This window comes from Eleutherodactylus coqui, chromosome 13 (assembly GCF_035609145.1).
Source record: "Eleutherodactylus coqui strain aEleCoq1 chromosome 13, aEleCoq1.hap1, whole genome shotgun sequence".
Lineage (NCBI taxonomy): Eukaryota > Metazoa > Chordata > Amphibia > Anura > Eleutherodactylidae > Eleutherodactylus > Eleutherodactylus coqui.
The window spans coordinates 47,124,617-47,152,172 of NC_089849.1; the positions used below are offsets into that span (position 1 = coordinate 47,124,617).

The following is a 27,556-nucleotide window of genomic DNA, read 5'->3' on the forward strand; positions in this document are numbered from 1 at the left end:
AGTGAGACAGGTGGCAGCATCATCCAGGGCATAGAACCCATTTGACAACAGCTTGAGTTAGAAGCATTTTCAATGTTTCAATTGGCCATGTTGGCATTTCAAGAACAGCGTGTAATCATCCGATTTTTTTTTCTTTTGTGTTGAATGACACCCATCGATATTCATTGTCAAGTGAGTGAAACATGCAATGAATGTGTCACGGGTGTGAAAAATATGCATTCATGGGTGCGACAGTTCAAAGAAGGCTGAATGAACCAAAGGAACCTCGGACGCTTACCAGTGAGTCGAGCAACATGATTGCTTGAGTGAAGCAAGTGGTTTTGGAGGACCGCCGGTTGACTGTGAAAGAGAGTGCCTGAAAAGTCATCATTTTTGTAGGATCTGTGCACACCATCCTGCGTGAAGACCTGAAGATGCAGAAATTTTGCAATATGTGGATGCTGCGAATGCTGATAGATGAACCCAAGGCTGTGCACGTGGCAATGTGTCAGGTGATCCTGACACGTGATGATGGCATGAATGGTGCCTTCTTTCCACCAATTGTCACAGTGGAGGAGAGGCGGATACCGTTTTTAAATTCTAAAACCAAAGTTGTTTTGCCTTTTGCAGCAGAGATTCTCCGGTGGGCAAAACTGACCCCAGCAGTCATGCAATCATGTGGAAGATGTGCACATCGAAGGAGGTATTATGTTGAGGAGTGACACTACGTTTTCTGGGTGAGAAGTTTTTTAGAGACCTTGGAACTTGACTGCACCTCGTACACACCATATTCTATCTTTGTGTACCATCTGCCTTCATCTTAGACTCTTCGTTTACTCTACATTTCAAACACCGGTATCACCTTGCTAACTTTTCTCGTTTATCATTTGTGAATAGCATTAGACTCCTTGAATTACAGTTTCATATTTACCAAACCCGTTCAACAAGTAAGACCGTCTCTTGGCGCAATTGTTTTTCTCAGCTTCGAAACACGCAATACAAATTAGGAAAACATGATGTCCTGAACGTGAATGCCAGGTTTCATTCTGGGGAAGAAGAAATGTTTATGTTACTCCTCCATGTTGGGGACTTGCAGTGCCAAGTGACACAGCTTTCAAATGTCAATAAATAATGTAGGTTTTTGGAGTCTGGTACGTTCTAGGCGCTAATGAGTATGTTTTTCTTTCTGAAATGATGACTACAGAGACAAGTTCTCTTTATGAAATGATATCTCCTACAAATAACTAAACTTAAACGTGCTCTCTAAAATTTATCTCCTTTAGTCCATGCATTTTTGAACCCGTTAGAGCAGCAGTTTGTGCTTTGGAGCTGATGTTCTAAAATCAATGTCAGACAGCAAGTTGCAATTATAGGCTGGCATTTTGGAGTAATGCAGCAGTGTTTTCTGGTCCCAAGTCATCCAGTAGAATACACAGTAACATAGTTTGTTAGGCCGAAAAAAGTCATGGGTCCATCCAGTTCATGATATTACCCAATGTTGATCCAAAGAGGTAGCAGCTAATTTTCTCCATTTAAGTGAAAGCCATGTTATCCTATGTGGGTTAATACTGCAAGGGAGCTTGGGAACTCGCAAATAAAATGTTAACTGGAATCTGATTGGCTGTTGTCAGTAACACCGCTATCTTTTTGAATGTGTGCATAACAGTAAGGGCTCCCACCCACTGGTGATATTTTCTCCACTGCGATGCGATTCTAAAGTTAAAGTCTCGCATCGCAATGCGAGAAAAAAAATCGGCATGACACCGGGGATATCGGCATCACGCCGACATACCGCCAGTCTTTTCAATGGGGCCAGCGGCAGCAGCGCTAGCCCCATTGAAAAGACATGGAGAATGCCGGGGACTTCTGCCACAGCTGTAAAGGAGTTCTGTGACAGCTGTGGCAGAAGTCCCCGGAATTCTATTCCATTGCTTTCAGTGGGATCGGCACTGCTGCTGATCCCATTGAAAGCACTGCTTTGGCATGCCCCGTGGAATGATTATCGGGGAAGGGCTTGAAATATAAGCCCTTCCCCAATAATCATCAATAAGTGTGAAAAACTTTTTTTTAAATTCCCGCCTCCTGCAAGGGCTGTGCAGATTGGCTGAGGGATCAGCCAATAGCAGCTACTGCTTAGCTATTGGCTGATCACTCAGCCAATCACACATTGCCCTTAGCTATTCATTCATGAATAGCTATATCTTCATGAATGAATAGCTAAGAGCTATGTGTGATTGGCTGAGCGCTCAGCCAATAGCTAAGCAGTAGCTGCTATTGGCTGAGCCCTCAGCCAATCTGCACAGCCCTTTCAGGAGGCGGGGATTTTTAAATTCCTGACTGCTGAAAGAGCTCAGTAGCAGTGCCGGGGAGCCAGCAGGAGGACACGGCTGAGAGCACGAGAGGTGAGTATAATTTTTCTTTATTTTTTTTTCACACTTATTGATGATTATTGGGGAAGGGCTTATATTTCAAGCCCTTCCCCGATAATCATTCCGCAGGCCTTGCTGAAACCATTGATTTCAATGGGATCGGCAGCTGTGCCGATCCCATTAAAAGCAATAGAATATAGAGGATTCCTTCATCCCTGCAGTCCCCAGGGGATGAAGGAAACTCCTGCCACAGCTGTCACAGCTGTGGCAGAAGTCCGTGGCATTCTCCCTATGCTCAATGGGGCTAGTGCTGCTGTCGCTAGCCCCATTGAAACTATTTGCGATATGCCGGTTCTATACCGGCCTATTTCTTGCGCTGCGATGTGAGATTTTTCTCGTGCTCTCGCAGCGCAAGAAAGAAAATATCGCCAGTGGGTGGGAGCCCTAATATTTACACTGAATGGGCACTTTATTAGAATCCCCCCTTCCCAACTCTTTCATGATTGTTGCTTTTCTCTATAGAAATTAGACTCGTGACCCCAGTTTGCAGCTAAAATCAAGAGAGCAAGTGATCTGTAGATCAGTTTCAATGTGAATCCACATTAGAATGGGATAATCCAACAAGCTGAGCAACTTTTGAACGCGACTTCTCTAATCGGTGCTGAGATATTCGGGGCCAGGATTTCATACACTGACAACCGTGTGAGCTTTTCTCATGTAATGGTGAAAAATATCCAGTGACTTGGGATCCAGCGGATGTAAACAATTCATTGATTAACGGATAGGGAATATCATACAGCCGAGCGCTCCGAGCGGGGTATGGAGAACACAGCTGGACAGCTGTGTTCTTTATACCCCGCCTATAATAAGAACAGGTATGCGGCACTCAGGAACTAGTATTTTACTATGTATGGTATTATGAAAAAATTCAAACCATTTATTGTGTCTCAATGGTATCCATCAGATATGCAACATTTTGACCTATGCGGTCTTTGTCATGCTTGACACACCTGTTATTATTATAGGCGGGGTATGAAGAACACAGCTGTCCAGCTGTGTTCTCCATACCCCACTCGGAGTGCTCAGCTGTATAAAAACCGGGTACTATGAGCAGGTGACAGCTGGATGCAGAAGGCAAGCAGCCCCCCGCTCGGAGCGCAAGGTGATAACTCAACATTTGAGCGATCACCTTGTACTGTAAAAAAGCACACAACGTTATCGCTCAAAAATTGGTCAAAAGGTTTTTTGAGTGATAATCGTTGTGTCTAAACCAGGCTTTAGACACCCATCTAGTAGTATATTGTACCTTCTCTAGCCTTCCAAATCGCAGCAGGTCCTTGTAGTAGATTCCACCAGGTGTTGAAATCATTCTGCAGGAATATTGGCCCATGCAAACTGGAAGCTTCTTGTATTTGCTGCAAATTGGAGGTCATCATGAGGACCACATAGGTCAAAACATCGTATATCTGATGGATACCATTGAGACACAATAAATGGTTTGAATTGTTACGTAATACCATATGGAGTAAGATACTAGTTCCTGAGTGCCGCACACCTGTTCTTATTGTTGGAGTGCGTATAGAAGATCGGTGGGTAAACAGTTGTGTTGCTGGCACCTAGCATTGTTTTCTCCTCCACTAAGTGGATGTTTGCAGTGTGCTGCTGGCTGCCTATTTGCTTCTTCATACCCTGCCTGTCTTCAGGGAGCGGGATACAGCTGAAACAATAGTATCAGCTGTATCCCGCTGTGAATACCTGATAACTGATCACTGATTTTTCAGCACGCTTAAAGACAACGATGAGCGACGGCTTAACGAAAACTGGACAATGTCAGTGCAGTTAGACACAACGATTATCGCTCAAAAGATGGCTTTGAGCAATTTTTGAGTGAAAATCGTTGCGTCTAAAAGGGCCTTTATAAAGTGGCCATTTAGTGTTTCTATCTACCAGGAACAATGAGTGATTTTGCTCTGTGTGGACTAGCAGTGGTCATAATGAAATCATAATCATTTAGTGTGGTGATTGATCTGTTCCAAAAAATGAAATCTCCCAAACACATTCCCTTCTATATGCAAATAATATATACTTAGTGGCACTGTGATAGGCACCAGGGAATGAAAAAACTTCCAACTCTAGGCCAATTTGTAAATTAGTAAATGGCATGTGCCAACCTATCACTTGCTACTTTCCATTAAGACATCAGTCCTGGCATATACCAGCCTAAAATAAGAGTGCCGCCTTCCATTCCATCAGCCAGTTTATACAAAGAGACTGAGAGGCCTACAGTGACTTGTGCCAGTTACTACAAGGCATTCAGAAGCCTGATGTACTGCCAAAGAGTGATGAGAGAAGAATCACAAGAAAACCAAAGCTGTTTCATCCTTCAAATTTGGAGTTGTTTATTTAAATCCACTGGGCCCTTTTACCCATTTTATTACTCATGTTGTTATTTTTAAGCTAAATGGGAAAGAATCAAATGGAAAAATAAAGAAAGAAAAAGAAAAACAAACTACTACTTCCTGCATTCGAGCATGAGATGTGTTTCATTGGACGGATCATGGGAGTTGGCTTTGTGCAAATGTTTTTACTGCAGTTGAGAGTACAGAGACATTAGCTTGGCGTTTACAGTGGCAGCGAACTCTGCATTCATTACAATCATATTAAATTTTTACTTGTTCAACAGGAAACTTCCGACAAAGGAAATATAAAAAGAATCATCCGTTGCTAACTGAATAGTAACATGGACATAGAAAAGGAATGGCTATTTAAAAAAAAAAATGATGTCTGACAAGTCCACAGGATGTCCCACTACTGGGACTCCCAGCGATCAGCTGAATCTGTTAGGGAACGCAACAACAAATGTTGAAGTGGCTGTCCTGTGATTAAAGCGACTCTCCAGTGTTGAGACAAAATTTTGTCCCGGATGGGGAAAATTATCTGTACTTGTTTTTCTCTGCTGTCCCTCTGATTCCAGGTCCTACTTTTGGTGATCCAAGATGCCTGATGCATTCTTCAGACTACCTAATCACTATAGTGCATTGGTAATGTTAGACTACCACTGCACTGTACCTGCTCTCTGATTAGCCAGAGCTGCTCATGTGATCAGCACTTGCCAATCAGAGAGCAGTGCACAATATGCATTAGGTAGTTAGAAAATTGCTCCAGCCATCTTGGACAGCGGAAAACAGGACCTGAAACCGGAAAATCAGAGGGGCAGCAGAGAACACAACTGCAGGTCACATATCAGGGGTGCCTCTTTGTCACACTGTGGCAGCAGACTCATCTTTATACATCTCCTGCATGCTTACTGAAGAAGGGGATGCGTCCCCGAAATGCGTTAAGGCTGTTCTTAAAAATGAATATGAAGAACCGGTAATTCCCTTCTTGTAACATTTTTTGACTAGAAGTGTTGCACTCTCAGCCCACCTGCTTTACTTCTCACTTTCACCTTCGAATATGTGTTCACAATAGAATATAGAATAAAATACGGTGAGGGCAGACTCATTTTTAATTTTCAAACCCGCGTTAATTTTAGGGTACTGTACATATGAAAAGAGTTTCAGTACATATCAAGGAAAACACCAATAAACATGACTACATGGGGGCGGAGCCTGGACGCCGAGCGACATGGCTGTGTGAGAGCAGCGCTCCCGATACCAGGCTTCCTCCGAGACCCATAACAGCGGCAGACAGGCATCAGCATGGGCAAAGTCATCAAGGATAAAGCTGCAGAACACCAGGGAACCCCCCGGACATCTAAAGGGCAAGCGGACATGCAGCGTTTCTTCAGAGACCGGAGCGCTCGGTCCCCGCGCCCCCCCTCTAAGATGGCGCCGGCTCGTGAGCTCGTTCCCGCTCCTAGCAGAGGAGAAGAAGAAGAGACCCTGTCAGAAGAGGAGGATAGCGTGGGAGTATCAAGAGGCTTCATGAAGGAGCTGATAACACAGGCACTTCGTCCCATGAGCTCTGATTTAGCAGAAATCAAAGAGGAGTTCAGGCAGCTGGGGCATAGAGTTGAAGACCTGGAATCTACATCAGCAGCCATCTCTACCCATGCTTTGCAACTTGAGCAAGTGGTGAAAGACCAGCACTCACACCTGAATAGGGTGCTTTTGATGCAAGAAGACCTGGAAAACAGAAATCGCCGCAGCAATGTGCGTATCAAGGGTCTTCCGGAAACCTTCACGGGTGAGTGCCTTTCTAATGTTGCTAAAGATATTTTCACCACGTTACTTGGCGCAGAGAGAGCATCCACGATATGCATTGAAAGAATACATAGAGCTCTCAGGCCCCCGCCTAATGCGTCTGAACCACCCAGAGACGTTATTTGTAAACTGCTAGCCTTCCCTGACACAGCAGCTATATTGAGAGCCACCAGATCCCACAAAGATTTAAAATATGCGGAGACCCCGATACAAATTTTCCAGGACTTAGCACCCTCCACATTAGCAAAGCGCCGCGCTCTTCGCCCCTTGCTGGAGGTACTCAGATCCTTGGAGATTAAGTATGCCTGGCTCTTTCCCTTCGGCCTTAGCATCATGCACAGCGGCAAAAGAGTGAGCGTACGCACACCCGAAGATCTCCAAAACTTGTGGAAATTGCTGGACATTGACCCCATTGAGCTCCCGTGCTGGCAGCCGCTCCCTGATCCTCCTCAGTTGTTACAGCTGGAGAACCCCGGGAAATGGTCGGTTGCGGGTAGCTCCAAATCCCCAAAAGGCAAGAAGAAAAAGGCGAGGGAAGATCCCTGAGAGCGCGAACCGTCAGTCTTGTCACTTGTTTAAAATGGACCCAGTTCGTCCCTCATTTGAAGGGATCCAAATCATTGCGGATCACGCATCGACTGAGTTATGCTCTCCCTTTTCCAGTTTTTATAATATCACCAAAGGAGACCCTGGAAACCCCGAGGACACTTAATTACTCAGTCTGTGCCACTCCGCCGGAGGCGAACTGGAGACAAGTCGTCCATCCCCCCCTGCAGGGGGTTTCAACCAAAGATTTACACTTCATGAACGTTTTGTCTCTTGCCTGTTAACTCTTTCTTCCCCTCTAGTAGTGCAAAAACTCTCCTTTTGGAAGCTTCACACGATTTGTTCCTTGTTGAACCTGTCTGCCATAGCAGCCTGCGACTGGGGTGTCCACCCAGTCGTTCTTGTTCTCTCCCCTATGGGTTAAGGGGGTTCGCCTGGCTGTCCAGGCAGTGAAAAAAAAAATATTCTGAAACCCTTCAGGGTCCGCGACTCTGTAGGATCTCAGTAATCCACCCCCAAGTGGTCCGGGCTTTTGGGTCCTCTGACCCTCCCTGGCCCACGTCTGTTTACGTTAATAAGTCATATTGTTTTTCTTTCTTTTTTGCTGACTTAGAGTTATTCACTTCTTATCTCGCTTATTATCGTATATTTGTAACCTTCTGTGTTGTAACTAATTCCCACCCCCCTCCTACCTCTCCCCCTACCAACCCATCCCCTCTTGATACCCCTAGGTGCTGCGTGAAGTAATAGACAGCTGTCCATATCAGTCCTGTTTCTCTGTACAGTGTAACTTTATCTGACACTTCATTTCCCTCGCCGATAGCTCAAGATCTTCAGTATGAATGGACTCCGTCTCACGTCCTTCAATATCAGGGGCCTGAATACACCACTCAAAAGGCATAACCTGGCGCTTCTTCTGAAAAGGTATGACACTAAAATTCTTTTCACACAAGAAACGCACTTCAAGGGCCACAAACACATAGACCTTCCAGGAAAACAATTTCCTAGGGCATATCATAGTACTCACCCCTCTTCGGCCTCGAAGGGAGTCTCCATCTTTTTTCACAAAGCGATAAATTTCGTAGAGGAGGCTCAATTCAGAGACGAAGAGGGTAGAGTCCTTTTCATCAGGGGATCCTTAAATAATGTCAAACTCACACTTGCCAATATATACGCCCCGAACACCGACCAGATACCTTGGCTTCTAAAACAATTGGAGATTTTAAAACACTTTAGAATAGGCCAGACAATTTTAGCGGGCGACTTCAATGTAACCCTCAATCCTGCGCTGGATTCTTCTTCCGGCCGCTCTCAGACTTCACAGTCCAGACTAAGAAAACTCGGTAGAACCCTACAGGAAATGGGACTCGTCGACGCTTGGCGTACATTACACCCGTCGACTAGAGATTATTCCTTCTTCTCCCCGGTGCACTCCTCGTTCCAGAGACTGGATTATGTCTTGGTCTCCTCTGATCTCCTCACTTCCCTGATAAAGGCTGACATTGATACAATATCAATTTCTGACCACGCGCCAGTACATGCGACCCTTAGAGTGCCAACCCCGCTCCCTCGGGAGTGGAGATGGTCTCTTAACGCCTCCCTACTAGATTCACCTGTGGATAGGGAGCATCTATCCAAATTACTCGAGGAATATTTCCTCTTGAATTCATCTGACGAGATAGAGACACCAATTGTCTGGGAGGCTCACAAGGCCTACATGCGAGGTCTTCTGATTGCCCTGGGCACGCGCATCAAAAAACGCCTTCAAAAGGAAATCGACGATAAATTATCGCAGATAGCAAAAATGGAATTGTCGGCGAAACTCTCGCAAACAAAACAAAACTTAAATACTCTAGCGGCTCTAAGGGCCGATCTGCGATTCGTCCTAACAACAAGATTTAACAAAAAACAAATGCAATTTAAACATAAAGTGTATGCGCAGGGCAACAGAGGGAGCAAACTGATGACCGCTCTAATTAAAAAATCCAGAGCGAGGAATCAGATCAGTTCCATTAAATCTCCTTCCGGCGCATCAATGTCTTCTTCTAAGGACATAGCATCAGCATTCCAGAGCTATTATTCCAACCTTTATAATTTGAAGGGTCCCCCGCAAGCAGGAGTCCCGGAAGACCCAGTTACCCTGATAGATAAATTCCTATGCCATCTAAACATTCCCAAACTAAATCTTTCAGAGGCTTCAGCCCTGACTGCTCGGGTCACACAATCTGAAGTAGAGAAAGTGATAGCCTCATGTCCCCCAAACAAGAGCCCCGGCCCGGATGGCCTTCCCATCCAGTACTACAAATCCTTCATGCCCGTCTTGAAGCCAAGATTGACGGACCTCTTTAATAACCTACTGGACGGGGTAGCCCTGCCGAGACAATCCCAAGAGGCACACATAACCCTGATCCATAAGGACAATAAGGATCCAGAGTTGTGTGGTAGCTATCGCCCAATATCCTTAATCAACCAGGATATGAAACTATGGGCTAAGTTACTTGCCAGAAGACTTGAACCTCTCATGCCGAGCCTGATCGACTCCGAACAGGCAGGCTTTGTCAGGGGAAGGGAGGGGAGGGATAACTGCATTAGGTTACTCCACGCGACCCGCTATGCTCAATTCCATAAGATCCCACTAGCTTTAGTAGGCACAGACGCGGAAAAAGCTTTTGACCGTGTTGACTGGCGATATATGGAAAGAGTCTTATTTCATTATAATTTCCCGTCGGAGTTTATCAGAGCGGTGTTCTCACTATATACGTGCCCCTACGCTAGACTCAAAATCAACGAGATCCTCTCTCCTCCCTTTGATATAAGGAATGGTACTCGGCAGGGCTGCCCCCTCTCTCCCTCCCTCTTTATTTTAGCATTGGAACCAATGCTACTGAAGGTCAGGCAAGACCAGACATTTCGCGGACTGTCCCTTGGCGGCCAATCCCTCCACACAGCGGCATTTGCCGATGACATTGTCTTTCTCGTAACTGACCCACACAGGAGCCTTCCACGCCTTATTGATCTACTGAAGGAATTCAGCGCCGTATCTAATTTTAAGATCAATTTCGCAAAATCGACAGTGCTGAATATATCCATTCCCGAGAGCCAATGTGGGCCCCTGAGAGCCAATTCCCCATTTACTTGGTCAACCTCCTCGTTGGACTTCCTCGGCATTAAGCTGCCCAAACATGCAGAGGATTTATATAAAGAAAACTTCACCCCCCTGCTGAGCCAAATTAAACTACTTCTCAAAACTTATGATGTGCCTTTCATATCATGGTTTGGTAGAAAAAATATTATCAAATCTTATATACTACCTATCATCTTATACAAAATCAGAATGCTCCCAATTCACCTCCCAGCCACCTTCTTTAAGACAATTCGCTCGGTTTTCTCGAGCTTTGTGTGGAGACGGAGGAGACCAAGACTGGCTCATAAACTGCTAACTAGGAGAAGCACAGAGGGTGGTATCGCCCTCCCAGACACATACGACTTCTACCGAGCGTCCCAGTTACATTACTGGATAGATTTGTCACAGGGCCGCAGAGACACTCTCTTATCTGCGTTGGTGGAGGGTTACAGTGGAAGTACATTGTCAAAGGACCTCTGGCTCCCGTCTGGGTCCCGGTATAAAGCGAAAACTTTCAACCCGTTACTCAGGGGCCCCTGTGGGATATGGGATGAGCTGAGAGCGGACCTTGCGCCGCTTCCCTCCCCCAACCTCCCACTACACAATATTACCACCACGTTAGGTCTTCCTCTGGACCCGAGTACTGCCTCTGTCTGGAAGAGATTTAAATCGTTCTCAATAGCGGACCTTCAAGCCTTGGCACATCTCCAGCCAACAACCATCTTAAACAGACTTTTACCATCTGAAAACTTCTCCTTTCTACACAGAGCACATGTACTGGGGATCTTGGAGAAATTCCTCCTAACTTTTAGATCCACCAGGCCACGGACCGTCTTTGAGAAGGCCCTAACCGAAAATAAAGCCTCCCTCAGGAAAATCTCTTTCCTGCGGAAAAACTTTATAACTCCCCCCTCATCTTACAAACCCGCATTTATTACCTCGTGGGAAAAGGAGTTGAACATCACATTCTCATCAAGTGAAATAGAGGCGATCCTAAAAACCTCCTTTGGGAATTCGCCCTGCATACTTGCGCAGGAATCACATTATAAATTGCTAGCCAGATGGTACCGCACCCCCCAGTGGCTATTCGACCACAACCTCGCTACACAGAGTTCTTGCTGGAGATGTGGGAGGGACGTTGGTTCTTACCTACACCTCTGGTGGACGTGTCCATTAATAGACCCCTTCTGGAGAGAGGTAGAAAAGATTATTCAGATTTTATCCCCGAATTTATCCATCTCACCAGATATGGTCCTCCTGTGGAGACCGTCATCTCAATTCAACCCATTGAAGGACAGATTACTAGCCTTTTTATTTGATGCAGCGAAGTCCTTAATACCTTCTCTCTGGATGCAAAACATACCTCCATCGACCAGACAATGGAAAGAGAGAGTCAATAACCTTTTCAATCTAGAAGAGTTACACAGTTGGTCTACAAACTCTCATGACAAATTCCTTCTAATTTGGGAGCCATGGGTGAGACTCAGGCAACTGGTGTGCCCGGACTCTTGAGACGATGTCCATCTACTCTTGGAAGAATCTCTAACACTCACGCCCAATACCAACAGCACCCCTTCCTTCTGACTCCCCTCCCCTCCCCCCCCCCTCCTCCCCTCAGTCGGTTTCCCCTAATGTTTCCTTGTCTTTGTACCCCCCCCTGTTTGTCTTGATCGAGGCCTCCAAGCTAAGCTTAGACACATTAAGGATATTTAGTCCTGTTTCATTCCTTCAGTTATGGTCATTTATGCAGCTCGCTAATTGATCCCATCATCAGTCATGGCGAGATGACAGTGAGACTGTATCACTTCCCTTCCTATTTGTGACCATCAGTTTTTGTCAGTTGTAATGGGCCTAAGATCAACCTATGTCTTGTAACCTTTGTATGTATCAAAATCCTTTAATAAAAATTGATTTGGAAAAAAAAAAAACATGACTACATAAGTGACAGACTGGTATAGATGGAGAGACGACCTTGTCCGTGAGGGCTTACACAAGGGAGGGGGAAATGAGCTAGTAGTTGAGGTTAGAAGCTGATTTTTTGGTAGTGTGGTGGCTCCAGAGCTATCATAGTCTGTAAACTTTTCTGAAGTGGTAGATTTTCAGGTCATTTTTGAAGGTTTCAAAGGTGGGGAGGGGCTGCTTATATGGAGTAGTGAGTTCCAGTATGGAGGGCGCACAACAGAAATCTTGGAGACTGTTGTGTGAGAAACAGACTACAGGAAAACAGGAATAGAGGTCTTGTGACGAGCGGAGATTACATGTAGGGAGGTATCGGGAGATTAGGTTAGAGATGTATCGAGCGGACAGATTGTGGACAGCTTTTTGTGTCATTGTTAATATTTTGAACTCAGTTCACAGGGCATTTGTGAGCCAGTAATGAGATTGGTAGAGGGGAGAGGTGATTAGTTAGGCAGTAGAGCTAGAATCAATCAGCAAGACTGTTGGATGGGAGGCCACATAGTAAGATGTTTCAGTAGTCTAGGCGGGAGATGATGAGAGTATGTACTAGCAATTTGGTTGATTCAATGTTGATGGATGAGCAGATTCGGTAGATGTTTTTGACTTTAAGGGTGCAGGAGGTGGTGAGGGCTTTGATGTGTGATTTGAAGGAGAGGGTCATTCTTATTCTGTTCATGTTGCATACACAAGCGATATTTGTGCAGAGAACTTTCCTATAAATAGTTGCAATTGGAACAATTTTACTACCTAGAAAAAGGATTGAAAAATTAATATTTCCATTAGATTCCTTTCTAATAACCTTAAAATATAGTTTGTAGGCGCAGTACAGAAATTGCAATCCATTTTGTTGGAAGATTTCTTCAAAAAACTCCTATGAGCCCACATCGTTACCACATGACAAGAAACTTGTGACCCGAAGTCATAATTCCTGTCATGCTGAAATGACAGAATTGGTTTACAAAACCAATTACCCAACTGCAGTGGAGAAATAATAAGCTTCCGTGAACATAAGGGAAAGAATAAGACTCCTCTGCAGTGTGTAGCCTGACCACGAATCAAAAAAAAGAATATGCACGTCAGCATTTCAGTTAACCAGATAACCACATTAAACAGTAACAATAAAACCCCCTATATGTATCTGTAAAAATGTAATATCTTACAAATTATACTGACATTTCTCAGAAAAAGGGAACCAGAGGAGGCTCTTTTTTATGTGTCAGAGGAATACACATTGGCCACAGTCCAAACCATTTATACATTTCCAGAAAAGGTCAGCAAGACTGCTAAAAGTCTACCTCTGAACATACGTTGACATGCCAAAAGTCATGGGACAGGAACTGATACTGTGTCAGACCCTATCTAGCTCAGCAAAGATCAGCAACTTAACATACCATCGATTCCACAAGAGGACGGAAGACATCTGAGTGAATGCTGAGCCGAGCCGTCCGGATAGCCACCCACAGGTCCATGAATTTGTAGGTGCAGGATCTCCGGTGTGAATGGACCTCTCCACTACTTCCCATAACTCTCCTTAAACCAATTCTAGACAACTTGGGCCTGATGGCATGGTTCATTATCCTGCTGAAATGTCCCATCATTGTGGGAATAAATAAGGTCCATGAAGAGCTGCAAATGGTCACCGAGCAGTGAAACGTAGCGGACAACAGTCAATAATGTGTTTAGATGGACTATTGAAACCAACTCATGACATGAGAACATACCTGACAGCAGTATGGAACCACCACCAGCCTACACAGTGCCTTTTTGACAACTGGGGTCCATGGCTTTGTGGACGATACCATCATCCCAAAACAATTGGTACCGTGACTCATCAGACCAGACCACACCACATGTTGCTAGTCCTCTAAGGTCTAGTTATCAGTGTCTGAAAGGTCAAATGATGTGCATAACACTTGTGGATTGAGGAATGTTAGATGTCCACACAACACTGGAAATGGAATGTTCCATCCATCTGGCACCCGCTATCATGCTTTGCTTGAACTATGATCATTCACTTTCTCTTGCCATTAGCATGCTGGCCAGTGTTCTACCTCACTCACAAGGTAACACCTCACAACTTATACAGGTGTGGGTGTTCCCAAACTGTCACCTGAGGTAACCCCACTTTATTATCAATTTACATGTTGCTAACCCATGACTTTTGACACACCAGTCAGTTGTAAGGCCTCATGTCCACGAGCTTAAAATCCGCAGCGTTTCTTCCGCATGCGGATCCGCGCCCCATAGGGATGCATTGGACACCTGCAGGTGGTTAAATACCTGCGGATGTCATTTTTCCCGTCAGACGCGGATCCACTTGCGGGAAAAAAATAGACATGCTCCATTTTAGGCCTCATGTCCACGGGGAAAATAAGAATTAAAATCCGCAGCGTTTTTCCCGCACGCAGATCCGCGCCCCATAGGAATGCATTGATCACCCGCCAGTAGATAAATACCCGCGGATGGTAATAAAAAAATTTCTGGAGCATGAAAAAAAATGGACATGCTCCATTTTAGTGCAGATCACGCATGCGGGAGCTCATAGAGCACATAGCTCAATTGATCTCCCGCATGAAAAATAAAAGACAATTACAGTGCATCCGCAGCCCAAATCCACGTTACAAATCCGCAGCGGATCTGATTTTCCCCGTGGACATGAGGCCTTAGTGCGGGTCTCCTGCGGGGACGGCTCCCGCAGGCTTCTTTTGAAGCCTATGGAAGTCGTTCGGATCCGCGGGAGACCCGTACCAGAATTAAACTCACCTGCTCTGGACGATGCGGTTCTTCCCTTCTTCGCAGCCGGATCTTCTTTCTTCGGCCCGGCGCATGTGCGAGGCATGCCGTCGGCGGGCCGAGCACATCCGCCGGGCCGAAGGAAGAAGATCCGGCCGTGACCTAGGGAAGATCTGTAATGTCCGGAGAGGTAAGTTTATTCTTATTTTTAGCCTCATGTCTGCGGGGCAGTAGGGACCCGCTACGGATTCTACATGAAGAATCCACGGCGGACCTGATTTTCCCCGTGGACATAAGGCCTAATTGTTCTGAGAACACACCGTAATATATTTGATTTTAGGCGTCTTTCCATATTATACCTTTGGTACAATTTCATTGGTTCTGACCATAGATCGTCCCTCTCCACAGATGTATAAAAATCTCTACAGCTGTCTTCAACCACTCGGGGTTAACACTATGCAATCAGTGCTGACAGTATCAGACAGTATAGGGACATGAATCTTGACAAGGAGAATGGTAACACCCAGTTGTCAATTTATTCATACATTTCTAGGAGTAATTACAGAGGAACAAAACAATGCAGAGTTTTAAGGAAAGATGATCCAGAATTGTTATTTCATGAGAAATGCAAGTATTTACTAAAACAGACATGTCAGGAGAGACGACTGGTCCTCTTTAAATTGGTGTTTTTACTGTTTCCATAGTATTTATTGGTTGGGTGCTACCATGTTTCTCCCAAAATAAGACCCTGTCTTATTTTTTTTACCCCAAAAGAGGCACAGGGTCTTATTTTTATTCATTGAATGGCTGTAAGTGGTTCATTGAGCGCTGGCTCTGATTGGCTGAGCTGCGGCGCTTGAGAACCAATCAGAGCAGTCGCTTGCAGGGAGCGATGTTCTGTCGGCGCTGAGAACTGCAAGCAAGCCTGCCCGTAACTGCGGAGACCAACGGGAAGGACCCGAACAGCACATGCTAGGTAAGTATTTCTTTTCTTTTTCCACATAGTGTAGCAAGGGCTTATTTTCGGGGTAGGGCTTATATTTCAATCCACCTCCCCCCGTCAATATCATGGCAGGGTTTATTTAAGGAGTAAGTCTTACTTTCGGGAAAACACAGTACAGTGGTGCCTTGGGTTTAGAGTTTAATTCGTTCCGTGACAAAGCTCTTAACCCTAAACACTCGTAAGTCAAATCAATTTTCCCCATTGTAATGAACTGAAACGCCATTAATGCGTTCCAGTTCATTTCAATGGGGAAAATTTTAGACTACTTGTAAAAGAAACAAACATCAATACTCACCTACCGCCGGCATTCCGGTCCTCATGCGGGTCTCCATCGCTGCTGCAGGCTTCCGTGTCCTCCTTCACACCGACCATCGGGAGGACCAGAACGCTGGCGGTAGGTGAGTATTAGACCTTCCTTCCCCGAGCCAGCTTGCAAGCTTCTTGACTTGTGGACAGGCTCGTAACCCGATTTTTTGCTCTTAAATCAGAGCATAAATTCGGGAGACAGCCTGCTCACAAGTCAAGAAACTCGCAAGCTGAGGCACTAGTAAACCAAGGTACCACTATATTCATTTAGGAAATATGTGTTCGTAGGAACCAAGCACTGGATATACCCCTAAGTCAGACCTTACTGAAAAGAAAGACTCACCTCAATACCTTACATTAAACCACTGTGAATCCTCTATTTATGACCCTTTGTAACATTACACAATGAAAGCAATTAGAGGCAAATCAGTGCTACATTCTCTTTCAAACTTCAACTCACTGCGGAGTGTGAAGTTAATGATTACTTTATGTTCCCACAGTCAAAGGCACCAGATTTAAAACAAATATAAGAAAGGCTAGCATGTTAATCAATAGTTATTGTCCACTAAATCAAGCACGGAAACTCTACTTTCTCCTGAAAACATTTATATTCCCACTGCTCATTCATATACTTTATTTTCAATCAATGTCGGTAGGAACCAATGACCTTGCTGTAGAGTTTGAACCATTGTTTGTTGGGTGTTAGAGGTCGTTACACATGTTATACAACAAAGATCAGCCGCCTTGAAAACATATGACAGTCTACCAATGTCAAGCGCTGTCACCTATTAGACCGTGCTGCTTATTTCTAAAAGGAATCAATAAAGTGCTGAAAGCATTTCTCTTTGAAGGTGTGAACAGACTATTATAGTGTTCCCACACACTGCATGCGATAGCCTTTTGACCAGATAATAATAGGCTTTTACAGGTCAGGTGAAATTACAAGGTATAGATGACAATCTTATCTTCTCAACTACTGAAACAGGTGGTTAGAATTAGTGGAAAGTAAAAGTACTTTTACACGGGAGGGCTGTCGGGCGTTTGAGTGCCCAACAGCCGTCCCAACGATTACACTGGGGAGCAAAAAAAAGGTTTTCATGGTGCCTGGAATTGTATACCTAATTCTGGATATTCTTGGGCCCCTGATTCCAAAAATACCATCCTTTTTGTTCTAGGAGCTCTAGTTTTTGAGATATTCCTGATGTCATTATCTATTTTTGTTATATGTACTTTATTTTCCCACCAACATTTGCTTACTGTTAGTACGTATGGTACATATTGCCACCACTGCACATCGAGCTTGGTTTGATGAAACAATGGGTAAAGACATTGAAGAGAAATGGAACATGTTTGAGCTACAAATGTAGAACATTTCCTGCAATGAGGATGGAGAAGCTAAAAGCAGGTTAATTTGATAGACCACAAATCTGGGAACGTATGATAGACTAACATGTCCAAGATTCAGTGGACACTTTGAGGCGCGGTCGTTGGTTTGTAGGGTTGTAAATAGAGATGAGCGAGCACCAAAATGCTCGGGTGCTCGTTACTCAAGACGAATTTTTCGCGATGCTCGAGGGTTCGTTTCGAGTAACGAACCCTATTGAAGTCAATGGGCGACTCGAGCACTTTTGTATATCGCTGATGCTCGCTAAGGTTTTCATTTGTGAAAATCGGGGCAATTCAAGAAAGTGATGGGAACGACACAGCAACGGATAGGGCAGGCGAGGGGCTACATGTTGGGCTGCATCTCAAGTTCCCAGGTCCTACTATTAAGCCACAATAGCAGCAAGAGTGCCCCCCCCCCTCCCAACAACCTTTACATCTGAAAAGCCCTCATTAGCAATGCATACCTTAGCTAAGCACCACACTACATCCAACAAAGCACAATCACTGCCTGCATGACACTCCGCTGCCACTTCTCCTGGGTTACATGCTGTCAAACCCCCCCCCCCCACGACCCAGTGTCCACAGCGCACACCAAACTGTCCCTGCCCAGCCTTCAGCTGCACTCATGCCACGCCACCCTCATGTCTATTTATAAGTGCGTCTGCCACAGGAAAAGCAGGCATACACTGCAGAGGGTTGGCATGGCTAGGCAGCGACCCTCTTTAAAAGGGGCAGGGCGATAGCCCACAATGCTGTACAGAAGCAATGAGAAATCCAATCCTGTGCCACCTCCATCTGGAGCTGCACACGTGGGCATAGCAATGGGGAACCTATGTGCCACACACTATTCATTCTGTCAAGGTGTCTGCATGCCCCAGTCAGACCGCGTTTTTTTATATATAGTCACAGGCAGGTACAACTCCGCAATGGGAATTCCGTGTGCACCCACAGCATGGGTGGCTCCCTGGAACCCACCGGCGGTACATAAATATATCCCATTGCAGTGCCCATCACAGCTGATGTAATGTCGTGCTTAATGCAGGTGGGCTTCGGCCCACACTGCATGCCCCAGTCAGACTGGGGTTCTTTAGAAGTGGAAACAAATGCATTTACAACTCCCTGTGGACCCACAGCATGGGTGGGTGCCAGGAAGCCACCGGCGGTACATAAATATATCCCATTGCATTGCCCAACACAGCTGAGGTAGTAATGTCATGTTTAATGCAGGTGGGCTTCGGCCCACATTGCATGCCCCAGTCAGACTGGGGTTCTTTAGAAGTGGAAACAGATGCATTTACAACTCCCTGTGGACCCACAGCATGGGTGGCTCCCTGGAACCCACCGGCGGTACATAAAAATATCCCATTGCATTGCCCATCACAGCTGAGGTACTATTGTCATGTTTAATGCAGGTGGGCTTCGGCCCACACTGCATGCCCCAGTCAGACTGGGGTTCTTTAGAAGTGGAAACAGATGCATTTACAACTCCCTGTGGACCCACAGCATGGGTGGGTGCCAGGAAGCCACCGGCGGTACATAGAAATATCCCATTGCAGTGCCCAACACAGCTGATGTAACGTCAGCTGTAATGCAGGTGGGCTAAAAATTATTTTGATTACACTGTAGGCGAGGGCCCACAAAAATTGCTGTATCAACAGTACTAATGTACCTCAGAAAAATTGCCCGTGCCCAACCAAGAGGGCAGGTGAAACCCATTAATCGCTTTGGTTAATGTGGCTTAATTGGTAACTAGGCCAGGAGGCAGCCCAGTTAAAATAAAAATTGGTTGAGGTGAAAGTTTCAACGCTTTAATGAGCATTGAAACGTATAAAAATTGTTTAGAAAAATTATATGACTGAGCCTTGTGGGCCTAAGAAAAATTGCCCGTTCGGCGTGATTATGTGAGGTTTCAGGAGGAGGAGCAGGAGGAGGAGGAGGAATATTATACACAGATTGATGAAGCGAAAAGGTCCCCGTTTTTGATGGGGATACAGAACGATGCTTCCATCCGCGGGTGCAGCCTACGTATTGCTTAGGTATCAGTGCTGTCCGCTGGTGGAGAAGAGAAGTCTGGGGAAATCCAGGCTTTGTTCATCTTGATGAGTGTTAGCCTGTCGGCACTGTCGGTTGACAGGCGGGTACGCTTATCTGTGATGGTTCCCCCAGCCGCACTAAACACCCTCTCTGACAAGACGCTAGCCGCAGGACAAGCAAGCACCTCCAGGGCATACAGCGCGAGTTCAGGCCACGTGTCCAGCTTCGACACCCAGTAGTTGTAGGGGGCAGAGGCGTCACGGAGGACGGTCGTGCGATCGGCTACGTACTCCCTCACCATCCTTTTACAGTGCTCCCGCCGACTCAGCCGTGACTGGGGAGCGGTGACACAGTCTTGCTGGGGAGCCATAAAGCAGTCAAGGGCCTTAAAGAATGTTGCCCTGCCTGTGCTGTACATGCTGCCTGATCTCCGCGCCTCCCCTGCTACCTGGCCCTCGGAACTGCGCCTTCGGCCACTAGCGCTGTCGTATGGGAATTTTACCATCAGTTTGTCCGCCAGGGTCCTGTGGTATAGCAACACTCTCGAACCCCTTTCCTCTTCGGGTATGAGAGTGGAAAGGTTCTTCTTATACCGTGGGTCGAGCAGTGTGTACACCCAGTAATCCGTAGTGGCCAGAATGCGTGTAACACGAGGGTCACGAGAAAGGCATCCCAACATGAAGTCAGCCATGTGTGCCAGGGTACCTGTACGCAACACATGGCTGTCCTCACTAGGAAGATCACTTTCAGGATCCTCCTCCTCCTCCTCCTCTTCCTCCTCCTCAGGCCATACACGCTGAAAGGATGACAGCCCAGCAGCATGTGTACCCTCACCAGTGGGCCAAGCTGTCTCTTCCCCCTCCTCCTCATCTTCCTCCTCCTCCTCCTCCTCCTCACCACGCTGAGATATAGACAGGAGGGTGCTCTGACTATCCAGCGACATACTGTCTTCCCCCGACTCTGTTTCCGAGTGCAAAGCGTCTGCCTTTATGCTTTGCAGGGAACTTCTCAAGAGGCATAGCAGAGGAATGGTGACGCTAATGATTGCAGCATCGCCACTCACCACCTGGGTAGACTCCTCAAACTTTCCAAGGACCTGGCAGATGTCTGCCAACCAGGCCCACTCTTCTGAAAATAATTGAGGAGGCTGACTCCCACTGCGCCGCCCATATTGGAGTTGGTATTCCACTATAGCTCTACGCTGCTCATAGAGCCTGGCCAACATGTGGAGCGTAGAGTTCCACCGTGTGGGCACGTCGCACAGCAGTCGGTGCACTGGCAGATTAAATCGATGTTGCAGGTTGCGCAGGGTGGCAGCGTCCGTGTGGGACTTGCGGAAATGTGCGCAGAGCCGCCGCACCTTTCCGAGCAGGTCTGACAAGCGTAGGTAGCTTTTCAGAAAGCGCTGAACCACCAAATTAAAGACGTGGGCCAGGCATGGCACGTGCGTGAGGCTGCCGAGCTGCAGAGCCGCCACCAGGTTACGGCCGTTGTCACACACGACCATGCCCGGTTGGAGGCTCAGCGGCGCAAGCCAGCGGTCGGTCTGCTCTGTCAGACCCTGCAGCAGTTCGTGGGCCGTGTGCCTCTTATCTCCTAAGCTGAGTAGTTTCAGCACAGCCTGCTGACGCTTGCCCACCGCTGTGCTGCCACGCCGCGCGACACCGACTGCTGGCGACGTACTGCTGCTGCTGACACATCTTGATTGCGAGACAGAGGTTGCGTTGGAGGAGGAGGAGGAGGGTGGTTTAGTGGAGGAAGCATACACCGCCGCAGATACCACCACCGAGCTGTGGCCCGCAATTCTGGGGGTGGGTAGGACGTGAGCGGTCCCAGGCTCTAACTCTGTCCCAGCCTCCACTAAATTCACCCAATGTGCCGTCAGGGAGATATAGTGGCCCTGCCCGCCTGTGCTTGTCCACGTGTCCGTTGTTAAGTGGACCTTGGCAGTAACCGCGTTGGTGAGGGCGCGTACAATGTTGCGGGAGACGTGGTCGTGCAGGGCTGGGACGGCACATCGGGAAAAGTAGTGGCGACTGGGAACTGAGTAGTGCGGGGCCGCCGCCGCCATCATACTTTTGAAGGACTCCGTTTCCACAACCCTATACGGCAGCATCTCCAGGCTGATAAATTTGGCTACGTGCACGTTTAACGCTTGAGCGTGCGGGTGCGTGGCGGCGTACTTGCGCTTGCGCTCAAACACTTGCGCTAGCGACGGCTGGACGCTGCGCTGACAGACATTGCTGGATGGGGCCGAGGACAGCGGAGGTGAGGGTGTGGGTGCAGGCCAGGAGACGGTAGTGCCTGTGTCCTCAGAGCGGGCTTGGATCTCAGTGGCAGGTTGGGGCACAGGGGGAGAGGCAGCGGTGCAAACCGGAGGCGGTGAACGGCCTTCCTCCCACCTTGTGGGGTGCTTGGCCATCATATGTCTGCGCATGCTGGTGGTGGTGAGGCTGGTGGTGGTGGCTCCCCGGCTGATCTTGGCGCGACAAAGGTTGCACACCACTGTTCGTCGGTCGTCTGCACTCTCAGTGAAAAACTGCCAGACCTTTGAGCACCTCGGCCTCTGCAGGGTGGCATGGCGCGAGGGGGCGCTTTGGGAAACAGTTGGTGGATTATTCGGTCTGGCCCTGCCTCTACCCCTGGCCACCGCACTGCCTCTTGCAACCTGCCCTGCTGCTGCCCTTGCCTCCCCCTCTGAAGACCTGTCCTCAGTAGGCGTAGCAAACCAGGTGGGGTCAGTCACCTCATTGTCCTGCTGCTCTTCCTCAGAATCCTCGGTGCACTCCTCCCTCGGACTTAATGCCCTTACTACTACCTCACTGCAAGACAACTGTGTCTCATCGTCATCGGCCTCCTCACCCACTGAAAGGTCTTGAGACAGTTGCCGGAAGTCCCCAGCCTCATCCCCCGGACCCCGGGAACTTTGCAATGGTTGGGCATCAGTCACGATAAACTCCTCTGGTGGGAGAGGAACCACTGCTGCCCAATCTGAGCAGGGGCCCGAGAACAGTTCCTGGGAGTCTGCCCGCTCCTCAGAATGTCTCATTTTCATGGAGTGAGGAGGCTGGGAGGAAGGAGGAGCAGCAGCCAGAGGATTCTGAGTTGCAGCAGTGGACGGCGCAGAACTCTGGGTGGACGATAGGTTGCTGGAAGCACTTTCTGCCATCCACGACAGGACCTGCTCACACTGCTCATTTTCTAATAAAGGTCTACCGCGTGGACCCATTAAATGTGCTATGAATGTGGGGACGCCAGAAACGTGCCTCTCTCCTAATCCCGCAGCAGTCGGCTGCGATACACCTGGATCAGGAGCTCGGCCTGTGCCCACACCCGGACTAGGGCCTCCGCGTCCTCGGCCGCGCCCATGTCCTCTAGGCCTACCCCTACCCCTCAGCATGCTGTATTACCAGGAATGCAGAAACACAACTCTGTAATTAAATGTGCCGCTTATTGGCCTGTGGTTGGAGGCTGACTTCCTTTACGAAACCCCAGGAAATAATTTGGCGCAAGCCTGCTGTAACACTTAGCTGGCTGCGTATTTACTTGGAGAAATACTACCCCCAGCAGACACGGACCCAGAACACTGAGCACAGTGACAGGCAGGCCAAATACATTTTTTTCCAATATTTTTTTCAAAAGGACCACTGCGTATATTCAATCAATAATATATGTCTTCTGGCCCTGCCTACACAATTCTGTCCCTGATGTGTGTGTCACGGAACTGCAGTGTTGCACTGTTATTAACTGCAACAGACCGGTGATTTCAGAGCCAGGAAATAATTTGGCGCAAGCCTGCTGTAACACTTAGCTGGCTGCGTATTTATTTGGAGAAATACTACCCCCAGCAGACACAGACCCAGAACACTGAGCACAGTGACAGGCAGGCCAAATAGATTTTTTTCCAATATTTTTTTCAAAAGGACCACTGCGTATATTCAATCAATAATATATGTCTTCTGGCCCTGCCTACACAATTCTGTCCCTGCAGTGTGTCACGGAACTGCAGTGTTGCACTGTTATTAACTGCAACAGACCGGTGATTTCAGAGCCAGGAAATAATTTGGCGCAAGCCTGCTGTAACACTTAGCTGGCTGCGTATTTATTTGGAGAACTACTACCCCCAGCAGACATGGACCCAGAACACTGAGCACAGTGACAGGCAGGCCAAATAGATTTTTTTTCAATATGTTTTTTCAAAAGGACCACTGCGTATATTCAATCTATAATATATGTCTTCTGGCCCTGCCTACACAATTCTATCCCTGGAGTATTACTGCAGGGCGCAATGCTCTGCATGGCCGATATACCAAAAAAAAAAAAAAGTGCAACACTGCTAAAAGCAGCCTCCACAGTACTGCACACGGTTAGATGTGGCCCTAAGAAGGACCGTTGGGGTTCTTGAAGCCTACAATAACTCCTAACGCTCTCCCTGCCTCCACACTTCTGTCCCTGGACTATTACTGCAGGGCGCAATGCTCTGCACGGCCGATATACCAAAAAAAAAAAAGTGCAACACTGCTAAAAGCAGCCTCCACACTACTGCACACGGTTAGATGTCGCCCTAAGAAGGACCGTTGGGGTTCTTGAAGCCTACACTAACTCCTAACACTCTCCCTACAGCAGCTCCAACACGATACCACTGTCCCTCAGCTATCTCACAACGCATCTGAGGCGAGCCGCGGGAGGGGCCGATTTTTATACTCGGGTGACACCTGATCTCCCCAGCCACTCACTGCAGGGGGGTGGTATAGGGCTTGAACGTCGCAGGGGGAAGTTGTAATGCCTTCCCTGTCTTTCAATTGGCCAGAAAAGCGCGCTAACGTCTCAGAGATGAAAGTGAAAGTAACCCGAACATCGCGTGGTACTCGTTACGAGTAACGAGCATCTCGAACACGCTAATACTCGAACGAGTATCAAGCTCGGACGAGTACGTTCGCTCATCTCTAGTTGTAAAGCATTTCCTTGGGAACTGAATATGCGCACTTCTGCACACTTGGGTGTAACATGAGCAGCAGATTGCAGGACCTGCAGTCATTTAGATGGATTTCCAGATTGTCTTGGAAGAATATGAGATGAACAGGGTGAAGAATTTCACCAGGAAATAAGGACTGTGGAAGAACAGGACTGCGGATGATGGGATACACATATGATGGCGGACTACTGGTGAAACATCCAGCGCGAATGTCCAAGAATATCTCATGGCAGGAAATCACAAAAATGTAGATTCATCAACCTGTCTCAATGAAGAAAATTTTGTTTTATTCGTGTTCTAGGCTTCTTGGGATTTATCTTTATACCGCCAGCTTTGGATTGGCAGTCAGTGCATGTATAATACAATATGTGTACATTTATATGGACATATGTCATATCTTGATAAACAGACCTGATCGAGAAAAGCTAATGTCATTTTCAGAATCTATAACCCCAAAAAAGGTCTAACATCTCAGTCAGAAACAATTGTGTTCCCCAATGTTATAGATTCTGTGCTTTCACACAATGATAGCTCCTTGATTGGAAGCAGAGTGCGCTGGAGATCTCTTCTGGCCGCCGGCCTCCATTCAGAGTAAGTGCTCATTCACACAAGTGTATGCGTAAAACGCTGCATGTATTAAGGGCGTTGACAGACGAACATATGTGCAAATACGCTTGCCACAACGAAGCATATTTGCGCATGAGCAAGGGTTGTCCGCAGGGTCACACCCTTCCCCTTGCTTTTTTTAACCTGCCATAGACTTCGATGGCAGCTTTCTGCATAACGTGCAGAAAGATAGGGCAGATCCAATCCTTTCTTGCGTGTAGAAAATGATCTGCAGCGATGCGCAAGCAAGGCTTCCCTTTGAAAACAATGGAAAACACTTGCCAATTCCCCGCTGTGGCTGAAACCCGGGCTGGAGGATTGTAATTTCCTAGAATTGATGGGAGGTGTTTTTGACAGAAAAACACCTTCCATATCCATGTGCGTGATATCGTGCCGAGTTTCACAGCCTGATGTTGCGCTCGCTTGTGTGGAGGAAGCCAAAGGACACAGCCTTTTTTTTTCTTTCATTTTCAGTTTTTCCTCCTCACTTTCAAAACATCATAACTTTTTTATTTTTCCATTTCACGAAGCTGTATGAAGTCTTGATTTTGATGAGTTGTATTTTTCAATGGTACAATTTGATATACCACATTATTTACTGAAAAACTCCAAAGAGGAGTGAAATGGGAAAAAAAACCAATTCTGCCATCCTTGGAAGGGTGGCAGGGGGTGTTTTGTTTCTATGGCATACACACTGCAACAAAAATGACATGATAACTTTATTCTGTGGAAGAGTACGATTATGGTTATGGCTGAATGCACACGGCGGGTGTTTGCTGTGGAATCCGCGGCAGGCACTTGCCTGCGGGTTCCATAGCAATGTCCATCCATAGCGTGCAATGTAAAAGTGATTCTTCCACGCATGGAAAAATTGCTCCATTTCGATGCGTTTTCCGCATGACTAGCTTCTATTGAAGTCAACGGAAGCCATCTGACCTGCAGCGTTACCGGAATGTCAATTCCAGAAAGATCGTGGGACCTGCGTCATCGTCTAGCGACAGCGCGTGGGAGACTTTACTGCGCTTGTGCACCGGAATGCTCATCCGTGGTACAGAGAATGAAGAAAAATGCAGGCACGCGGAATCCATGTGTGCCGTGTTATTGAGGCTTATATCAAATGTTATGTAGTTTTACTTTTATGAACTATTTTTAAAAAAATTAAATGTCTGAAAAAAATTACCTTTTCTGCTGCCATCTTTGACAGCCATATCTCTTTTACTTTTCCAACTACGTAGTTGTGTGACGGCTCATTTTTTTGCAGAACACCCTGTAATTTGTATTGGCACCATTTTAGAGTGGATATAACTTTTTGATAGTTTTTTATTACATTTTTTTATTAGAGATAACGTGACCAAAAATGTGCAAATCTGGTGTTGTTTTATACTTTTGTTTCTGACAACATTCATCGTGTGGGATAAATAATGTGGTACTTTGATAGATTGAACCTTTATGGAAGCAGCAACAATGAGTATGCTTTTATTTATTTTTTTATTATTCATATGGAAAAAGGGGGGTTGGGGGGTTAAACTTCATTTATTTTTTTCCAATAATTAATTACTTTTTTCTTTTGTCCCCATAGGGTAATTCCACAGTATTACATTACACTGCAGTTTGACAAGTATAGCCATTTTCACAGTTATATTGCAGCCCTGGGGGGATTGCATCTGGGAAAGGGATTACACCCAGGGTGGGATGGGCATTTGGGACCTCCGAACAACAATCGGGGCATTTAGAGAATTAACAGCCATGATCAGCGATTGCTGCAGGCACGTGTCTGCTATAACAGACAGCCGACACCCGCCTTTTATGGAGTGGGATCGGATTACAGTTATGCTCCATATATACTTTGCACATTCAGGATGTAAATATATGCCCTGTGGGGTTAATATATCTGAGAAGCACGAGATCAATGTATAATAAGTGGATGTTTCCCCCCATGTCTTACTTATTACAGCTTTGCTCAGTGTTATTTTGATCCATTGTGTTAGGGCTTATTTAGACGACCGTATATCAGCTCGGTTTTCACGCTGAGCCGATATACGGTGTCCTTGTCTGCAGGGGGGGAGGATGGAAGAGCCAGGAGCACGAACTGAGCTCCCGCCCCCTCTCCGCCCCTTGCCACTATTTGCAATAGGAGGGGGCGAGACAGGGCAGAGCTAAGTCCCGGCGCTTAGCTCCGCCCCGTCCCACCCCTCCCATTGCAAATAGTGGCAAGGAGCGGGGAAGGGGCGGGAGCTCAGTTCCTGCTCCTGGCTCTTCCATCCTCCCCCCCCCCCCTGCAGACAAGGACACCGTATATCGGCTCGGCGTGAAAACCGAGCCGATATACGG

General features: G+C 46.8%; 1 long non-coding RNA gene across 3 annotated transcripts in view; it reads left to right on the forward strand.

Moving 5' to 3' along the window:
* The window catches only part of LOC136587927 (uncharacterized), a 130,354-nt gene that overhangs the window by 57,128 nt on the left and 45,670 nt on the right, over positions 1-27,556 (forward strand). The window lies entirely within an intron of this gene.